At 32.6% G+C, this 16,367-nt stretch overlaps 1 protein-coding gene across 1 annotated transcript in view; it reads left to right on the forward strand.

Moving 5' to 3' along the window:
* The first annotated feature begins 9,224 nt into the window (after positions 1-9,224).
* Positions 9,225-16,367, forward strand: part of LOC128989577 (uncharacterized) — a 67,476-nt gene continuing 60,333 nt past the window's right edge. Inside the window, exon 1 of the mRNA XM_054411488.1 lies at positions 9,225-9,317. The gene's annotated coding sequence lies outside the window, so the exon portion shown is untranslated. The remainder of the gene's footprint in view (positions 9,318-16,367) is intronic.

Below are 16,367 nucleotides of genomic sequence, written 5' to 3' on the forward strand. Positions count from 1 at the left end.
GGTGGGCATGTCACGGCTCAAAATATTTCCAATGAAAAACGCTACAAGCAACACTGTGATAAGACGACTTCGTGAACTTTTCTGTAGATATGGACTTGTGAAACAAATTGTTACTGACAATGGAAATCAGTTCGTCTTAGAAGAATTTAGAGACTTTTGCCGCAAGAATAACGTGATTCACATCAGAACTACTCCCTACCACAGTCGTTCCAATGGTTGTGTTGAACGAGTCATTCAGACATTTCAAAACAAGTATCTCATGACTGACATAAATGATCACGAACAAAGACTCCATACACTTTTATTCTCATACAGAACAACTCCACATTCATCGACTGGACGGACACCAGCTGAACTTTTCCTGAAAAGAAACCCAAGAACTTTGATTGACACCCTAAGACCGGACGTGAAGGAAAAGATGAAACAGTCGTCAGAACGCCAAAAGTTTTATCATGATATCCACTCTAAACGTAAAGACTTTAGTGCAGGTGATACGGTTTGGGTGAAACGGAATCCAAATGAAAATTGGAGAGAAGGGGTAGTGCTAAGGAAAACAGCACCATTGTCATACAGAGTGAACATTGATGACAAAGAATACAGGCAGCATGCCGACCATTTAAGAACACGCCAACAAATACAGCCTGCACAACAATCTATTCAACGGCAAACTTCACAAACACTAACTTCACCTTCATCTGGTACTACAAACCAGAGAAAATCAAGTCGGAATATAAGAAGGCCAATGTATTACCATGATGAATATTAGTCCTCCAGGCATTTAAAGAAGGAAGGGGGAAATGTTATGTATGCTGAAATACTGTTCTTTAATTTAATTCAATCAGATGTTTTCATAAAAACAATGTTTGTTTTACTTGTTACTTTTGTTATAAATGCTTGAGAATAAAAGATTCTTCATTCATATATTTCATTCTATTTAAATGTAATAACGTCACAACTTGTTGGTTATAACTGTGACACCAAACCGAATAGAGATTAAGGGAGTACATGTAAAAGTTTAATGATAAGCTTGACCTTGTCTGGAAAATAGGTAACTGTAACGAAAAGAGATCTCAATATTTTTTTCCAAATCCAAAGTTTTACTTTTTTGTTTAGAATTTGCAATTAGAATTACAATAACAAAATACCTAGCTCAGTTGCTATCTCAATATTTAGAAGGTAAGTTATTGTACCTCTTAACTACAACCAATGGCATGATACAAATAAAACATCTTACTCCCAGTTTAGTAAGCAGACCCTGATAGAAACGTCAACATCTAAGCCCAAGTAACACCTGGGACTGGGACGTCGGGAGTTCATCCCTGGGGAGAAAATCTGGGATGAAACGTCCACGCTTTTTATTTCCCCTGGTTGAAGAAGCTTTGCTTGGCCCTAAGGGATTTTAGTGTATGTAGGGATGAGTTATTGTATATGTTCATGTCTTAAGTATTACGTTTCGGTACTGTACGTGTATTGAAATAATTTCTTCTTCTCAAAGATTGGTTCGGTCTATAATTTGTTCCCTCCAACTATATTCAATCACACTGATTAGAAAAGTCAGTACAAGACTGAATTGACTGACTTGAATTAATCTGTACAATGTTACCGATAAATATGGTATTAGGACGATATCGAACGTACGTAACTGATATAGTTAAAACTGGTAAAAGTGGAAATTGAGTTTGATTAGTATTATCTGCTTGGGTGCATGGTATACATTAATGTCAAACATAACAAATACAAATGGGTCTCGTTCAATATTTTACTTTTCGCAAAATTAGAAAACAGTTAACACACTCTAATACAAATTTCATAATTGTTAAATTTTACGATAAAAAGATATGGTCATTTATGTATCCTCTCAAAGTCCAGTCAAGTCTATCATTTGAAGATTCGTGTGGATTAATGAATTTAAATCAAAACCCAATCATAAAACAACATTTACTATAACTGAGGCAGTACACATGCAATGTCTGCATTATTGTTCGAAGTACATTAGTTTTCCACAAATAACTTTTTGTAAGCACTAAAATCAATTGCACTAAACTTAAAGGATGTCTAGAAAGTTATTAATAAGCAGTGCAAGTTCAGAAATCTCATATTGGTTCATATTGAGGGGTGGAAAAGTATATACCCTGTGCAAAGCTCGTTTCCCAGGAGTACTACCCTAATGTTGATTGGTGATCACGAGTCATGGGGTGTGCGGGTCATCAAAGGTGCATTAGATAGCAAGATGGTGATTGTGTGTGAGACGGAGGTTCGTCGATGTGAGTACAACACGCGAAACTGACTCCGACTCCCCCGCTCCCCCCCTTCCTATAACACACGTAGGCGCATCTAATGTTAGTGATTTAGTAAGGTAAACATTCGTAATATAATACGTGCTTTCTATAATAAATCTCTAACTTTAAATTGAAATAGATCATCGTATTACACCTCTTGGCATTGCTCCTGTTGCGAAGTAAAGTTCCTCAAAGCGTATTGAGGTTTAGTCCAGAAAAAATAAAAATCTGTTTGAATAACATCATTGCAACTCCACAGAGCGTCTAGGTAAAGAATATCGGAAATTGTTTAATAAACCTAACTTCGTGGCTCAGATTTTGTTGTAGTTTAAACACTTCCCAAGAGTTTATACTATTTGTGCTGTAGCAAGAAATCTCTAAAGAAAAACATCGTTAAATGAACCTTTAATTACGTGCTCCACTATTAAAATGCCACTTTCTTACTTACATAGTTAATAGATGGAGGTAGAGATAGAAGTAGAAGTTGAGGTGCCACTTTTCTCACGAGTTGAATCTTTGATCGTTAAAATGACATAACAGGGGGTTTAAATCGTATGTTCAGTTTGCTTTTGTTATTAAGTTGGCGTTTAGAACGACAATTGGAAATCGACAACACGTCTGACAGAGGCTCATTTCATATACCGTACATTTATTTTTATTCCAATAGGCCTACGCATTTACATGAGATTCTGAAGTCTATTTCATCTACAGAAAACTATTGTACGTGATACATTGTTCACTTGAAGCTTGAGATAGAAACAGTGCAGTGGTATTAATTACCTCGCAAATATTTCTAAAGGTGTTCTCGTGAACCACGTATTTTATTTCAACTTTGTCTTTACCTCCACATTCAGCATAAGGATACACAGGAAACACGGGTATAAACGGCGAGACTTCTAAAGGTAGCAGAGGGTGGTAAGGAGGCAAAGGATATTCAAGAACTAGGGGGGTGGGTGGTCGTCCTCTTCAGCGTTTCAAAGAGTTTCATTTTCTAAGTTCTTTTCATTTCCTCGGCAGTGTGAATTTCACAAGCCGGTCTGCATTGCATCTGCGTTTACCTCAAGTGGTCTTCTCTTTGTTTAGAGGGTTTTAACGTTTCAATGTTATGAATGTCAATGTAATGAATTCAAAAGCAAGGTTTAGAAATTATCACATTTCGCCTTTGAAATTATCACGCTTTGTTGAAATGTTTGTCATTCTAGCTGGAGGATTATAAAGTCGAGTTGTTCCCGTAACCTAATTCGCTTATTTTATCTCACATCACGCATCTTATTTGTATTTATTTAGTCTCGTTAGTATTTCTCTTTCTGTTCCGTCACAGGACAAGAAAATGTGTGAATACAATGCAGTCTTGGAACTGCAACTATTGTTTTAAAGTTATAATAATGGAGGTTGTAATGGCTGAATAAATTAAGCTACCACTTCCAGTATAGGATATATCTAAACTTCACTGTACACCTTGGTCGCTCCCTTAAACATTTAAGGGTATGACACCCTTTTAAACTTGGGCTACCTGTCTGGCCTCGAAGGGACTTGCGAATCTTATGTTGGTCTGTCCCCCCAGGCTTCACTTCAGTTTAAAGCTGGAAACTATGCACTTTTGAAGTAAAAAATACTTAAATCGTTTTCGTATCCCCCAAAAACGTACCTCGTCAGAGAATCCATTTGTCTTAAAAATACTTCCTCGAGGTTGCGTTGGATTGGCCATCCTTATAATCAATTTATTTACATACAGATTCCTCTAATTGATACGTACAATATTTAAACATTATTTCGATAATACGAAATTGTATGTCCGTACAGTGTAAAATAAGAACACAACTCAATAAAATGAGACTAAAGTAATCATGAATGAAATCCTCTTTACTAACATAGTACGTGATCCAAATATACTCGTACAAACTGGAACATGACACAGTAACATATTATAAAAGCAAGGCCGTGCACTCTTAAGAGAAATATTTATCAAGATGTGTCGGACAGCCAAGAGTGGGTGCCGGGTGGTGTATGGGTTTGCGATAAGACAAAGCTTTAACTAGGCCAGTGGGACACCCAGCTTTCAGGGACAATTAATGCCAATTACTGTATTTTTATAACAAAACCCATCCACAGAAGATGTTCACCACTCTCCGCCTTAATACTTTGCTTCCTAGTTCAACCATTCTGGCAAAAGCGCTTTGTTTTTAGATTGTATTTGCTGTAAATCACTCATAATAATTATGGTCATATAAAATTTATTTAAAAACTTACAAAGAAATTCAAGGTAAGATTTATAGCTAAATTGTATTTACTTGCATTGCAGGTAAATCATTTACAGACATTATTGACATTCTAAATATTTTACATAGTAGGTACATTAATTTTTTATACGTGTATTATAGTTACTTACATATTGTATACTATGCATTTTTTTATTTATTTACATTTCAGATATTTACTTACATTGCAAGCACTTAAGGCATTTGAATTGAAGATATTTACATTTTAACTACTTAATTACATCCCAAGTTCTGAAGTATTTTCAATAACTCTATGGTGTTGTATTCCTTGTTATATTTTATTTATTTCAATTCAGTTTTCAAAATATTTCTACATAATAATTCCCCATGTATGGAGTTTAAGTAAGATAAAATCATTGTTTTCCTGTTTCTCAAAGAATGTCAATACAATGCATGCTGATCTGTTTGTGTTGTACTTTCTAAAACATCGGTTAATGATTCAAACTGATCATAATAACAAAATCCACTTTTGAGCGTCTGTACACCATTGACTTTTACAGGTTAGGTCAAACTTAAACTTAACCTTGACTAGCTGTTACCCACAGGCTCCACCCCGTTTTACTACATTAGTATTAATAAAACTATTGATTGGTTAAGTTAAGATGAAATAAACCAAACAGAATACAGTAATGGTAATACAAACAAAATATAATAACAGCTGAGGTATTTTTAACATTAGGTAAATGGAAAGTTCCCTTTGGAAAGCAATTATGACCTTATAGGGCAATTTATGAAATAATGGGTAATTTTGCGCAAGGTTTCTCGTCATGACGAACATTTTAAGTATATGGTTTATGGAGGTGTGACTTGTAGTTTTCTCAAAAGTTCATCGGTACTTTTGGCTTTATATATAGATACGTCACATTGCGAACCACTATTGATGTTTTACAATTATCTTTGTTTCCATCAAAGATTGAAGGTACAAGTAAATAGTATTTCCCGAATACCAATAATTTTTACCACAGAGAAGTAAAATTTATAGTTTTATTAATTTATATTTTATTTCTCTGTGTTTTTGCGTATGATAATAATTTGTAGTCTTACAAGTTTGTCAAGTCAACACTTATAAGAAAAACATTTGTTAAAATAAATGGATAAGTGTTAAGCTGCAGTCAAAGCATAATGCACTTTTGTGTATTATAAGTAGAAATTTTTTTAACCCTGAATATTAATAATGTTCAAATTACTGTGCGATTGAAATATATTAGTTAGTGCGTATTCGATATTAAATTTAACCTGATCTATGGAAACATTTGTTAAATCAGTAAAAAAATGATAATACTGTACCTGAGAAGGGCTATGTAAACTATAAAACTTCAAACAACGTCTGAGCTATGAATGACTCATAAAAATAGAAACAAAAAACAAAGTAGAAAAGAAACCACGTCTGTTCCCAATACCTGATCGACTCGTACATTATCTCCAGAATTGTGCATGGTGGAGGGGGTGGGGAGGATCAAGTTATGGGGTCTCCAATACTATTCTAGGCTGAACCGTTTATATTTGTAGGTAGTGTTTTGACGGTGGGGGAGAAGAAGAGGGCTAGTGACGTCACGATGACGTCAGGTGTGACGCAATGTAGCTTTTGTCTGAGGGGGGGGGTAAATCAATACCCGCTACTGTATCCCGTCCCCGTCCCCGTCCCCAGTCTTGGTTTTGGTTTTCATTTCACGCTCCCTCCAGAGTATAGCAAACAATAACCGGGAAAATCTTTTGGTGGAGTCTTTAGAGATTTGTAATACTAGGTAAAATATTATGAGACTTTTTTCAATTTGTTTGAGTTAACAAAATGTAAAACTCCTGATCAGTATGTTCTGCTTTATTAAATTTGTTATTTAGGTAGTTGTTCTCAAGAAAAAAAATGTATTAGTATAAAAAACAGTTTATGAACCAAGCACAATATCAATACCACATAAACAACATTGATTTCTCATTAAAGATCCCCAAATCAAATAATTGTTGTCAATAAAGCAGTTAATCCAGTCAATAAATACGTTGGTGCAAACATCAATTTTAAACTTACACAATAACAAACTAAATATATCCATGTTCCACCATTTTAAGTGAATTTATAGTTGATTGAGTTTTTTTTTATCTGTTGATTATTAAAGGAAATGTACACTTAGACCCGCGCCCAATAAAAATAGCGGATGCTCAATATGTTTAATAAATTATTGACAAGATACACACAAAAAAAGCTAGCCCAGACATTTGCCCGTGTAAAAACTACAACAAAGGCTATCAAAGAACCATTACTCTTCTAGACACTGATGAAGCCCTGTTTGGTGCTTAGGGCCAGATGTCTACATCTTAATACACACCTAGTCATATTGGACAAAAAAAACTGATATTTAAAATTAATTATGTTAAATAATTTTTGTACTCCAAATACAAGTTGGATACACAAATTTTGGTGTTTAGAGATGTATTTCGTGATTGAAGATTACATTGTATAAACAGAATTGTTCAATATTCTTTATGTTTTTTCTTGTTCATTTACTTTCCGGTAAATTATCAGAACTGACTAAACTTGTTAAGTGTATTGTGTTGATAACAATACACATGCATTAATAATACGATTACCAAACAATTTAAAAACAAATCAAATTAAAATATATTTATCAAATATTGAAGGATAAAACTGATATAATAAGATGTATATAGGGTGTACGAAAATTAGGTAACGTCGTTTTTATAGATTATAAACAAGATTGGAAAAGTTAAACATTCGTACCATTCACATAACAATGACATAGATTATAATGTAAAAGTACATATTTAAAAGAAAAGAAAAGAGAAAAGTAAGGTTTTCAATCATTTATCTTTTATTTTCACTGCGTTGTGAAAATGCATGCATTGGCATAACGTTTCCCAGTAAGAATTTATGTTCAACAATTAAATAGAAAAAAAACTGTTACAAATTAAGTTAACACTGCCCCTGCATTAAAAAAAACTCCTAACACACACAGCAATCCAAATAAAATGTCGTAGATTATAATGCAATCTATTCATATTACATTGTAGTTCAAAAAAGTACAAATGTACAAAAAAAGGAAATATTTTATACAAAAAATACGTTTACATTGTGTCATTGACTTTATATCTACACATAGACTTTATAGTGTAGATATAATGTCAATGATTGTATGTAGTAATGGTTTGTATTTTAACATTTAATACATCTACTAATGTTTGCTTAAAAAAATTATTAGTCGTTGTTAAAACGGCAATAAAAGTTGCTGCAAGTTAAGCGTTTAGCAATCCATTTGAATTTGCACTTCAGCAAGAGCCTTTGAGTAATAAAGAAAATTAGTGCTTTGGGAGCAGTTAAGATAAGGCTCGAATGCTATGCGGATTCCATGTTAGATATAAGTTAATGCGCGTTTGTAATTTATATTGTAATATTCACATTTGTTTCTTAAGACACTAAGGTATATTTTTACGGTCGTTATTAGGTTAGTTTTGAAATCAATCGCTTGGAATTTGTTCTCGAAGGCATTTTTGAAGAATTTTATAGATTTAAGAAACTTTATCAAAGACGATAGTATACGATTTGGTTTTCTATACAATACATATAAAAACTTGGGCTATAGTTTGATAACAGTACAGTTGAGGTTTTTAATCTTTTACTATTACTAGTACCACTGAAGATGGAACGCCGCCTAGTTAACGTATTTTAACTCACATATGAGTGACGTGTGGGTAGAATGAAGTGAGAAGCCTTGGGTAGCTTTGCCAGCTGTTTCATTAGCCAGGATCATTTACGAGCTCAATGATCAAGAACATCTGGGCCTAGTTTGGAACCACCAAAACCCTGCTAACATTGTTCAGGATCTTCCCGGTGACCTTTTGATTACCAGATGAGCACTATAATTACTCAGATGCCCAGATAAATCAGCTATTTTATAAACGTAAAAAATAATAGTATCATATTTGTGAAAATATTGTCATATAAAATATTTACCAGTATAACGTTTGCTGTGTCTATAAAATTCAAGCTAAAGAAATTTTCGTATGATCAAACATTGTTCTAACACAGCGAAATCACTTTAATGTAATTGAGATAACCTGGCATTTTTTTGTACTAATAAAACAGCAGATATCTTATTTAGTTGATGATTCAGATTCTTTTTTCTAACAATACAAAGGATTGGCGTGAAAATTCGTAAATTCTTTGACAAAAAATAATTATGAAATCCGTTTTTTTTAACAGTTAGTAATACACTAAAAAAGATGAAAATGACAACACAATTTCTAACATGTAAAGTAAAACCAAATAAAACGAAATATGTTGTTTGTACAAACAGTGTAATTTTTTAAATGAAATTTGACATTTGATCTGATCAATTTGACATCCGAACCAAATTTGAAATCCATTTCGTATCGTAAAGAAAAAACAGTTTAAATCCAAGCCATAAAATACACCCCCAGTAAAGTAGTGTTTCGAAGGACCAATCCACTCTTGTACTCGATAAAGCTGAAAGACATTGCTTCTACTTGAACTTCTAGTACAAGGTCGACAGGGTGAGACGAACCATTGACTAGGGTGTATTTACGATTAAACTGATTAATTCTGGTTTAAGAGCGTTGTCAGGAGATTCACCGGGGGTGGAGATCGATTTTTGGGGGCGGTGTGTCCGGGGGTGGCACGGGGGACAGCACTGGGGGCAGTCAGGGGACGGCTGCGGTAGGGGCACCATGTTTTTGGAACTGGAAGTGATGTGACTACAGGGGAGCACATACCAGGCATCTAATAAAGGTAAACACTTTGGTTTGTCAAACAAATCGTGTGTTTTTAAATTACCTTTTTGTGGTACACAAATGTTACGTGTGTCACAGATTTATTTGTATTTTTTAAGAAGCTAGTGACATTTCTAAAGCCATTCATAGCTTAAAACAATTTTTAATAATTTTGATAAGAATGTAGGACAAAAAGGTTCCAAACAACGAAAACTTGTCATTTCATATAACTATTGGAAATTGTATTTCTATATGTAAAGACTTCAAAAAATGAAAACTGTTACCTCACATAACTATTGGATATTGTATTTATAGCTGTACTGTGTTCGATGGTTGTATAAAAATTATTGTAAAAAATTAAATTAGGAACAAAGATTATCTTCGATTTTTTAGTCATTAGATTGGTCCTATCTTATTGAACATTTCACACAATATCTGTTTCCCCATTGGGTAAAGATAAAGAACTGATTTATTTTAAATTTATTATACTTTATGCAGATTCACTATACAGTACTTTTATCAGTGCTTTCGTACTTCTTGATTGCATCTTATGGCAGTAAGGATATTGTACTACTGTATATATTTTGTCTTAAGTATATACTAAAACCCGTTCCTGTATTTACAGGAAATGAAATAGCGTTGAAACTTAGAAACTACTGTAAAAAATCATCTACTCGAATCTAAAACTAACAAAATTAGTCAAAATAAAGTCGTATTTCCCTTACAACGTTGTGCTTGTTTTATATTTATAAAACGTTACCTGGATTATTTACATGCAATATACTGACTATCTAGACATTTATTGAAAAATGTTGTTGTATAAAGTTACATTATATCTAAATGTAAATTAGTCACAAAGCATGTTATTGAAGACGTTTTTAGATCTCTAACCAATTAAATTATTAAAAAAAAGGTTATGCCTATATGTTTTTGTACAATTAACACATTACTGAATTCTGAAATCAGGCACCTACAATTTAGATATTTTACTTAGTTTTGAAGCTGCGACAAAAAAGTAGCCTTTTAAATAAGTTTGTTGAACTATTATTCATGGAAAACCCTAAATCTTACAGAGTTTTTCCAACAAATTATGCACGTTTTAAAACAACTGCGCAGTGTTTCATTTGTGATATGATATTAGGAAATATATCCAGGAATTCCCGACGCAAAAAAACGTTGAATTCAATAACACCGAAGTAACCTTAAATCATTACATCCCAAGCAACACCAATAAATATGCTATGTTAAACTCATCTCCATTCTTACTTGGCTTAAAATACCTACTTTGTTTGATCGTCATTTCATAGAACAGTATTAACAGTAAATAATACAGTATATGTAGTCACTGAAAACAATAAACATGTAAAGTATAAACCATTCAGAATAATTTGATCCACCTAATTTGTTCGATCTAAAAGTACTGGGATGAAATAAATCAAGAGCATTTCAACAACTACTTCTACATAATGTAGTATTTGTAAAACCAGTATATGAGTTATTTAGAGATACTGAATGCAACTCATACAAATTACATTATATAACGCTTAGCCTTGTTGTTAAGTCAACATAACACGTTAATTATTTTAGCCACATGAGCCAGTGTCACATTTTACAATAGTAAATATAATTTTGTTAACGTCCCGAAACACCGGCCAATAAAGGAACACTCAAATTATCCACTTCAATTTTTGAAATGATAAAAATGGATATTAACAAAAAAGGGATGAGCTTTCATTCAAAATAAATACTAAATAGTAACTACACGGATAATCATTTCGGTCTTATGCAACTAAAGTTTTCTTTGCGTAAATATTATTCAGAATACGAGATCCTAATGAATAAAACTTACAACGAGAACGCATTAAGAAGGAAGTTTAAACATTAGAGATCCCAAGCCGACCGTTTAACGTTATTAGTCCACTGTCAAATGTACACCCGTGTGCTCCTTGATGAGGCAGGTGTGGGAGTAGTCTTAATCTCTTCGTTTGACCTTTGAGAAATACAATTTCGATGGTGGCACTCTTGAAAATTGTGCGTTTAAACGCTGTGGGTAAAAAACAAAATGGCCCCCATTTAAAATGTTTAAAGTCAAATTCCATGAAAACCAGCTATTAAAATGAAGTTTTGCAACACATTATTTAAATCCTTTTTATTCCAAATCGAATGACACTTTATTTGCGAAAATCGGATAATAAATAAAAAAGTTATGTAACTTTTTTTACTAATGCTAATTATCAAAATGGCAGTCATTTTAACACCACAAAGTTAAATTCCATAGAAACTAGTGACAAAAACATTATAAAAGTTACATAACTTTTTTATTTATTATCCGATTTTCGCAAATAAAGTGTCGTTCGATTTGTAATAAAAAGGACTTTACATATTGTGTTTCAAAGTTTTGTTTTAATTGCTGGTTTTTATGGAATTTGACTTTAAAAACTTTTAATGGCCGCCATTTTGAAATTCGATGAGCCTAATCAAAGATTTTTTCGGATAATGTTAATTGTTTTAGACTTAAAGTTTATACCAAGTTTCATAAAAATATCTTCAAGGGCTATTGAGTTATGAGTTATTTTCAAAAAATTCAAAATGGCGGATTACGGCTAAACTAAGTCGAAATCGACACAAATTTATACAACATTTTTGCACATAGAATCTGAATCTGCACAGTCCACAACGCTTTACTGAAACACCCTTTATTACTTTTTGAAATATTTAACTGTCCTGGGACATTACATCCACCCTGATTAATTTTATTTATGAAAAATATAAAATTATGTTTTATGAAATAATGGTTGATCCTACATAAAAACTGTAATCATATTTTTTGTGCAGATTTAAAATAGCTACATTTTGGTATCAACAATTCTTTTGTAACCCTAACGGTTACTGATATAAGTAAGAAAACAAGTTTGCGATGGCGGCCATTTTGTTTTTTACCATTCGGCGTTCAAACGCACAATTTTCAAGAGTGCCACCATCGAAATTGTATTTCTCCAAGGTCAAACGAAGAGATTAAGACTACTCCCACACCTGCCTCATGAAGGAGCACACGGGAGCCTGTATATGTACATTTGACAGGGGACTATATGTAAATAATAGCACAATTATGCTGCTCGTAGCAGGCGAAGCTGCATAATACTGCATTGTTGCGGATACATGCACATGCTGCAGAATCTTAAATAGATATAATGTGTTTTGAATCATGCATGGCTTGTATTCACTTATATGTTGTTGACAGTTTATAAGAGTTTAAAAGAGTTTACCTACGACCGTTTTTAAAAGTAGCCGTTTCAGTTCAGTTCTTAGAATTGAAAAGTTTCTCATAACAGCATACATTGTTCTCTTTCATAAAAGCATAGTTTTTCATAACAACAAGAGTAACGGACCAATGAGGCTCGAGGATTGAGAGAGAAGAAGTGAAATTGTAATGATTCAAACTTAAACTAATCAGCTGTTCAGGACAATTTAATTGTTGAGTGGTTCAATTTGTGTTTGGTACAATGTTTCGTTGCATCACTGTCATTGGCAATGAGAGGTTATAAACGAAAACACAATCTCTCTTAGAAGTTATGAGAAGTGATTTTTAGTAACTCACTACCATAGATAAACATAAACCATAGATTAAACATACTCCCTTAGACATAATGTTTAACATACCGGTACTCCCATAACTAAGGGAGTATGTTTAATATATCTATGTTAAAACTCTATCGTAGGTAAAGTAGTGTACGCAACTCGCGTAAATAAGTGTTAACGACACGAGTAGAAAATTTAAGGTACGAGCCATAAAAAAAATTTAACTTAAAATTTTCTACTCGTGTCGTTAACACTATCTTTACGCAATCGTTGCGTAAATAAACTACTATTATAGGTGACCATGACTAGAATAACAGACCATTGGGTCATTGCCACTACACATTCACGTACATCGGGAGTTTATTAAATTAAACACAGGGGTTTATTGACTTGCTCACAAAGTTGATTGATTGAGTTGAAACCACGGAAAGCTTTGACACAATTTTCAATATGTCATATTTTTGCTCCGGGGTAAAGAATGATTTTTCATCTGCGTTGTTTCAGTTTTAATTTCACATTCTTTTTGGCTAGAGAACTGTTAGTCTTTTTTGGGAAGACTTATAAAAGGAGAGTGTTAGAAGTTAAAGTGATTTAAAAATCTTTTCTACACATTTGTTTTTAAAATTGTATTTCATTCTTTGAATTCTGATTAATTCAACGAAATACATTATACATTTAGTTTTATGATTAAAACTTATTTTATTTTAAGATTTATTACTAAACTTATAATGATTTTATAAGCCATGTTGATTATGTTTAATGTGTAACAATGAAATACAAAAAAAAACTGTTAATTCTTCAAATAAGGTGCACTTTCAAAGAATTTACGTTTGACACGAATAATTACTCATTGGTTTTAATAGAGGAAAAACAGCATATCACAAGTTAAATGTATAAAAGTAAATCGGTGAAATCTGGTTTTACGTTCGTTAAAAACGAAAACTTAGGCAAACGTCAAAACTACATTATCAACACAAGCACAACAGCTATACCGACAGTTCATGGTAGCATGTTTAACCTACTGAAGTACGATACTTAATTAAAATCCAATCCTGTTTCTATTCCTACAGTCGACTGACGGGCTGACATTTAAGCAGACATAGACAGACAGACGTACAACATGTTTAATGGATGTGTCGACACATTCGATCAATGTCCATCAATAATAATGCACTTTGGGCCAGGTAAACCAACTTCAAAGCCGAAATCCATCAGTGTGCCTGCATACTCTGTCCAACAATATTGTAGCTGCTCGGTTTATCATAAAACTCCCATAACAAAGCATTCGTATTGGTGCGATGTATACTGTAACGGGGAGATTCTTTAATTATCTAAGATAAAATTTATATCTAATGTAGACTGGCAAAAAAACGTCATTGTGGTAATTTATGTGGAAGTAGTAGCGTAGGATGAATCGAGTATTTAAAATAAGAAAGAAGGTAGTCAGCAGTTTTTATTCTTGTAAAAGCGCTTTATTCCCAAACAGTGCTTTTATTATCTGGCTTTTAAACAAGATAGCATTCTTTCGTCACTTGATTGTCTCGTCTTTTAATTAGTCTCGTTTGGATTTAATTTCTGTAACTTTCCTTTGCCGGTTTTCAAAAAATAGCAAGCCTGTTTCTAAAAGAATTCTGACACATAAGAATTGTTTTACTTTTTATTGCCATCCACGCACAGTTTATTAGTAAAGAATCTTTTAAGGGATTTTGTATAGTAGTTTATTTTGCATTCCTTTGCAGAAAACCTGCATACTAAGAAAATTTCATGTAGCTCTATTAAATATTAACGGAAAGGAAAATTCACTCTAATCGCAAGCCTAGTATAATCAAGGTTACATTATTATATAGGAATAGGTACTTTGGATATCTGCTTACAAGTGACACAGCAATGGTTTTTTATAACTGTTAGTTATGAAATCAATACATTTTCAAGAAATTAAAGATAATTTATTCAACCCCACATTTTTATCTCTATTAGTTTATTACCCAAAAGGACTGAATGAGGGGTGGGTACTGAATTCAGAACTTTAAATGTGTTTTCAATCTATCAGTTTAACATAATATTAATAATATTGTAAGTTATACCCTTTTAGCGAATTTCCCTATAGGGAAGTAGCTATTACCGTAGGTCTCATGGTAAGACTTAGGCCCGGGACCGATTTACTTTTTCATTTTGATGTCCCCAGAGGCCAAAAACACCATTCGTTAAAATTTTTATATATGTATATATATATATATATATATATATATATGTGTGTGTGTGTGTGTGTGTGTGTGTCCGTGAACACGATAACTTGAGTAATTTTTATCCGATTTTGATGAAATTTGGTTTGAAGGTGTAAGGCGGGATAAACTTGAATGAGTTCGCGATCCAGCATGATCGGACCATGGGAACAGGGTTTTATGGGGGTTTTATGGGGTAAAAATTGGTTTTTCTCACTTTTGACCCTCAAAACACAAAATTTCACAATTTGTCTCTAAACCTTCTTAAAGAGCTTAAAAAAAAACAATTCAGTATATCAAAGTGTTTTTGTAGGGTTATTGGTTACGGAGAAAACTAAAAAAATTGTAAATTTAAAATTCCCATGTTATTCTTGTAAAATGTTGTAGTTTGCTTGTTTATGGATATCTTTTGATCAAACTTGGCAAATATATTCATTTTCTACTAATCAATAATTATTTTACTTAAAACACACACTTTATTAGTTTCCTTGTAGCAGCAAACCTAGGTACTCGTTAAACCTAATGTTATTTAAATAGATCGATTGAAAATCAATTCAGCCAAATGGAAATTCGCTTAGACGGCAGGTTTGCTGCGGCGGGGGTATTTATGATACCAAATAGGCATAAATATAACTGATTTTAGTGATGATTATCTCACAATTCAATTTCTTATTTGGATCACGGGTTTCAATAAAGTTAATGTCGCCATGTTATGCCAACTTTTGTATTTATTAAATAAAATGAAATTAATTTATAAAATAATCCAATATTATCGAATTTTTTAAACCACTTTGGCGTATCTATAATAGTTACTCTTTAATTTAAATAATAGTAATGTCTACTACCTTAAATAGTCGTATGTTTAGCAAAAGTTCCTTATTCCACTCGAACTTTTTTGTGAAAAACCCCACAAAACATTAATAAATTATAATAATAAGTTGATAAAATAAAATGTACTGATTTACTAAACATTTTGAAACATTAATAACTGATTTGCTACCATAGAAAATATTTGCAAAAGTGATTAACATTATTAAATAAATACAATTCACGAAAATTTAGACTTAGTGTAAGACTAGTTTTCCGAATGAATCTTTTGGCATAGAATTTATACATACAAAAAACAATGAAAGTTAACTAATAAAGAGTAGTGTTTCTATGAGTAGTGTTCGTTTCGGAAGATGTCAAGAAAGTAACGGTTAATTCTGATCAAGCTAGGTAAAGCCGGCATTGTCAACGCCTCCTAAATCGACTAATCTAAACCAGTT

Source organism: Macrosteles quadrilineatus, unplaced genomic scaffold (genome assembly GCF_028750875.1).
Source record: "Macrosteles quadrilineatus isolate MER2022 unplaced genomic scaffold, UCM_ALF_1.0 Scaffold_3__2_contigs__length_128488019, whole genome shotgun sequence".
NCBI classification, from domain to species: Eukaryota; Metazoa; Arthropoda; class Insecta; order Hemiptera; family Cicadellidae; genus Macrosteles; species Macrosteles quadrilineatus.